Genomic DNA, 5,697 nt, shown 5'->3' with positions numbered 1-5,697 from the left:
GAAAATTTTAAAGTTATGTATGTGGAAAGTTGTGTAGAATTTTGAGAAATGGGGTTTTATTGAGTTTTAACGAAAACCGCTTCAGTTCCATAACTAAGGACAATTTGTATAATGTGATATTCTTCCTACACTGTAGAATAGCTATGGAAATTTATGCAAAAAAACCGATAATGATTTTATTGAAAAATAAAAATGATATCAAACAAATAAGGTGTCCTCTTTATAAAATGAACAGTCCTTAAGAATGAAGTTTCCCTTCATCGTGTAGTTGTGCTGATTTGTGGGTAGATAGATAACAAGTAAGCTACACCCACAGTTGTCTGTAAAATGTTGCATCCAGAAGCAGTTCCATCAACGTATTTAGCTAAATTGATCATTATCAAACAGATGCTCAATATTTCGCTCAGATGATATCGTCGACACGATTTATTGTCAACAAGTATAAACTAAATATCTTGCTAGTCCTGGAATGGGCTTAATTGGCAGGTCCCGATCATTATTCTTTGGGAGATTGCGTGTAGGTCATGGCAGATTCATCATCCTAACTGCTACAAAGAAAGAAAAAAAAAGTTTATCATGTATTTGAGCTTGAACCTGGGACCTTCTGATCCGCAAGCTGGAGCCTTACCATCTGCACCATTTCTGATACTTAAATCAAAAGACATTAGAATATGATGGCATAACGTCTTAATCATGGGTAACTTTGTTTTAATTCGTGCTGGTAACTGTGCGATTTTTAGTATCAACGTGACATACTTTTGATAATTAGTCAATGAAAACGAATTCCAACACAAAAACGATGTATGGACGAAATGTTCGTTACACAAAGGAGTAATCGCTAATTAATTTAGTCACTAAAAACAATGTAAAATTACATGACTTTTATATGTAAAACCGTAAAAATATCGTGTTTTTCGTGATTTTTTACCTTAAATTGTAGAATAACTTCGAAATACGCAATTTAAACACCGTAGTGTCTTCGGCAAAGTTGTAGAGTATTGTTCTAACTATATCTTAACGGTATCTCCGGCATCTTTTCGGAGCAATTTTGTGAATTTCTGAGTAAATTTCTGTGAAAACGGCTAAAAAAACACAAAATCGATTTGATACACCTTTAAATCTTCATCAATTTGGCTCAATTTTGGACTGAAGACTTGGTTTTAAATGTGGATTGATAATTTGATGTGTCACGGAGAATCGGAGAAAAAAGTTTCAAAGTGAACAGGTCTAACGCGCAAGCTTGGAACAGCTTTTATAGTGATGGCTGACATGCAGAGGCGTGTGATCGATTGGTGGCCGATCGATGAAAGAATGTACAGGTTGACGATCAAGGGCCAATCCTCCAACTTCAACATAATCAACGTGAACAGCCAAAACTCTGGAAGAAATGATGACGACAAGGAAGCATTCTACGCGCAGCTCAAACGCGAGTACGAACGCTGCGCTGCCCAAGCTATGACGTCACGATCATCATAGGAGACTCAAATGCTCAGACAGTCTTCCTTCGTAGGTGAGGCCTGATTAACTTCATATTCAGGTCTGGTTTTTTTCATATGCATGTTCATATGCATCCATCCATATTCAAGTTGTTCAGGTCTGATTCACGTCATATTCAAGTGATTCATGTATAAATCACATTTGAGTGATTCGAGTCCGATTCATTTTGTATTCAAGTGACTCAGGTCAGGGATGGAATTGCTCTAATCGTGAACCAATTCGCGAGTGAAGAACCAGCAAACGACTTGCTGATGGTTCCGAGAGTAAGCCTTGTGTTAGTTTAAAAAAAAGACACGGAGCGGGAATCGAACCCTCACGAAGCTTGGTGACCCTAACCGCACGGCTAGGAGGCTCCATTCTCACCCTTTTGCTTCATGAGTAACACTCATGAGTTTTTATTCGCAAAGAACTGGTGGAAATGCGGAAAGTACATTTTAGTGCGATATTAACGCTAAAAGGGATACCTGGGGTCCATTGGACCCCAGGCGCCTTTCAAAGCTCGTCTTTGATAGAACACACTCAGCGAGGTGACGAAACTGAGGCCATGAAGGTATCCCTTTTAGGGTTTTTTTTTCTGTTCGGGTGAGCCACTGCGACCAGTATTTAGATCGTTTGTGGCATTACCCGTATCCTTAGTATTTAGTGCATGTCGTACTACTCCATTGTCATTGAGTGGCAATGAAGCATCGATTTCTGTACAGTTCCTGTTTTGTTATCCCAGAGGTGCAAGAAATAGATTGCGATAAAAAGGTCCCGTTATCATAGAGATTTAAATCCCAGTGAAAGAGCGCCCCTAATCAAACACAATCTAGTTGAATTCTGAGAAAAACAAAACGGTGGTACTGATATTTATCCATGCATCTGAACTCTAGCCCCATCCATGTCTTGCTTCTAGTTTAGTCCCAGGACAACGAAGAAAAACCCGGGACTTTAGGCTAGTTGCAAAACTGTGTCAAATTAGAGAATGTGTTCTACAATAAGAATGCACGTGAGTCCTTGAATTACCAGAACTTAACAGTCCTTGATAGGTTAGTACGCAATTAGATACGTAAAGCATGTTTGTTTTCCTAACATCAAGTGTAGTCTCAGGTGGGCAAAGTCCGATTCATTAACTATCAGCAAGGCAGAATAAATGCAATTTTAGAAACTGTCACCAGTAACAATAACGTTGTACCATGAATCCTTATTACCAAAACACATTACCCCAACTTGACAAAGCGAATGTCACTAGGGTTCGGTTTGGTAGATCTTGAACCGTAACGCAACACATAAAGGCGATCTACCTACGTTACGGGCTCCGTTAAAGATCGAGCATATTTTAAACCCCCTCAACCATTCATCCATCACGGGTCGCCTGACACCTTGGATTGGGGTTCCCTGTTTAGTGGACTTTTACCCCCGGAACAGGTGGTCCGTAGTGTTATTCTTAGCCAATTGAGACAACCGCTACCGAGACTACACAGCTATCTAGGCTGATCGGGAAAAGAAGTTAATATTGATGATAAACTTCATACGGACCCGAACAGCCCTTTTAGGGTTAATAACAAATCATGTAATTATCCGTCAGAAAATAATGTTTTGTGTTCATGTTTGTGTTTCATTGTTCCTGAAAATCAGAACTGTCAGCCATGTAAATGCGTTTCCCATTAAACTGAAAATTGCTCAGAGCGGCTTCGCGAATCAAGGCCAGTGCGTACAAGCTTCGTTATCTTGCGAGTGAAGAAGTGCGAATATATTCAGGCCTCTGTTGTTCACGAGTAGGTTTGCTTTGCGTTTGTGTCTGCTCAGCTGCAATCCTCACTGTTTCCCATCCCTGATTTAGCTCTAATTTACTTCATATTCAAGTGATTTAGGCATGCACGTATATAGATCGCAATTAGCACCGGCATTCTTGCAACATGCCCTGCCCACCGTATCCTTCCGGCTTTGGCCACCTTCTAGATGCTGGGTTCGCCGTAAAGTGCAGTGAGCTCGTGGTTCATCCTTCTCCGCCACACACCGTTCTCCTGCACACCGCCGAAGATCGTCCTTAGCACGCCTCGCTCGAAAACTCCGAGAGCTTCCAGGTCCTCCTCGAGCATGGTCCATGTCTCGTGCCCGTAGAGGACCATCGGTCTTTGGTGCGTGGGTGAATCTTTTTCGACCGCAGTTTCTTCTGGAGTCCGTAGTAGGCCCGACTTCCACTGATGATGCGCCTCCGAATTTCACGGCTCACGTTGTTGTCAGGCGACAGTAAGGATCCGAGGTAGACGAATTCCTCCACCACCTCGACAGTATCCCCGTCTATCGTAATATTACTACCCAGACGGATCCGGTCGTGTTCGGTTCCGCCTACCAGCATGTACTTTGTTTTTGAGGCATTCACCACCAGTCTGACCTTTACTGCTGCGCGTTTCAGGCGGGTGTACAGCTCTGCCACCGTTCCAAATGTTCTGGCAACAATGTCCATGTCGTCCGCAAAGCACACAAATTGTCCGGATTTTGTGAAAATCGTTCTCCGGCTGTTGAGCCCGTCTTGTCGCATCACACCTTCCCAGGAAAGCCGTTTTCGTCCATGATTCTCCATAGCTTTGTAGGCAGCATTCAAAATAGTGATCGCCCTGAAGTTCTCACATTCCAAATGGTCGCCGTTCTTGTGAATGGGGCAGATTACCCCTTCCTTCCACTCCTCCGCTAGCTGGTGTCCCAGATCCTGACTATCAGCCGATTCAGACTGGTGGCTAACTTTTCTGGGCCCATCTTGATGAGTTCTGCTGCGATACCATCCTTACCAGCTGCTTTGTTGATTTTGAGCTGGTAAATGGCATCATTAACTTCCCTCAGCGTGGGAGTTGGTTCATTTCCACTGCACTGGCGTCGTCGTTTCCTCCGTTGCCGTGTGCTACCGTGCCTACATTCTCCACGTCGTTCAAGTGCTGATCGAAGCTACGCCAGCTTTTTCTTTCTTCTTACTCACTCTCCTAAACAAGCACAAGACAGAGCGGGATGCAAAAGGGGGCCTGTGCCCCCTCGTTCATCCTTCTCTTTCTCGTGATTGTTTAGGAGAGTGAGTGAGATAAAAGAAAAATCTAGCTACGCCAATGTGCAGAGTGGGTAGTTAGGAGATTTATTATGTTGGTCAAGGATTCGCCTGAAAAGCTGGCGATGGACCCAAGGCATTGGTTGTTTACTTGGTTAAAATTTAATCTTTTGAAAACCGGCTATCAAAAGAGATTTTTTTCTATTTATTGTTTAAATAATTATGTTTCTGCTCAGTGAGAGGCCAAAACAGAACTGATCCCTCCAGGGTCATCGGAACATTGCAATAAATGTTTGAAACGCGTGAAAAAAAGTTATCGATCCGAGATAAAAAAAAACTTCAATTTACATGAAAATAACGCGAAAACAAAAAAAAAAACATCTCAGTTTATTAAAAAAAAATCACGTAAAACAAGTTGAATGAAAACTCCGCAGTTTTTGGAGATATACCTAAAACAAACAAATTCATTTGTTCTGGGATGCCCATAAATTAATTTACACAGTTTATGGACGCATTTGGAAAGTATGCTTAACAGGGCTTGGCTGAATGAATAAGTGAACATGAACATACAATTATCGTTCCCAAAAACGTTCGTGAGTATACATGCCTCACGAGGAATAAATTGTACGGCACCCCGTGAATATTGATTCCTAACTGAACAGAGCAGCAGTGAACGAACCAAACGACGAACGAAAAATACAACACAAAGAAGTTGAAGATTGCTTGTCCCATGCCACAATGCTGCTGAGCTGCACCTATTTATTGGAAACGACGGCGTCGAATATTCTGGTGTGTGTTTGTTTATCGCCGTGAAGCAACACATGCGTTCTCGCTCTTACATGTGGCTTGGATATATCTGTCTCTGTTGCTGATAGTGTGTACGTTTGGTTCGTTCATTTCGCAACAAGCAAAGGAGAGTGGAACTGGCATTCCTCGCTTCGGCCAGCCCCGACGAGTGACAAACATTCATCGCCGCGGTTGGTCGTGAATATACTTCAGCATGAGGCATTCGCACCCACCGGTGGACTTGAGTGTTGTATAGTTGCTTCTGCCGTTCTTCGTGAGGCAAGCGATGTGCGATGGTGTGCAGTCCAGGAGAGCGAACGAAAAATGTGATTCAAAGCAGCGTGAAAACTAGCAATTCGTTCATTTTTGAATGAATCTTCCAAGCTCTGATGCTT

This window comes from Aedes albopictus, chromosome 3, assembly GCF_035046485.1.
Source record: "Aedes albopictus strain Foshan chromosome 3, AalbF5, whole genome shotgun sequence".
Taxonomy (NCBI): Eukaryota; Metazoa; Arthropoda; class Insecta; order Diptera; family Culicidae; genus Aedes; species Aedes albopictus.
The sequence above is the reverse complement of the archived record's forward strand: the minus strand, read 5'-3'. Positions refer to the sequence as shown.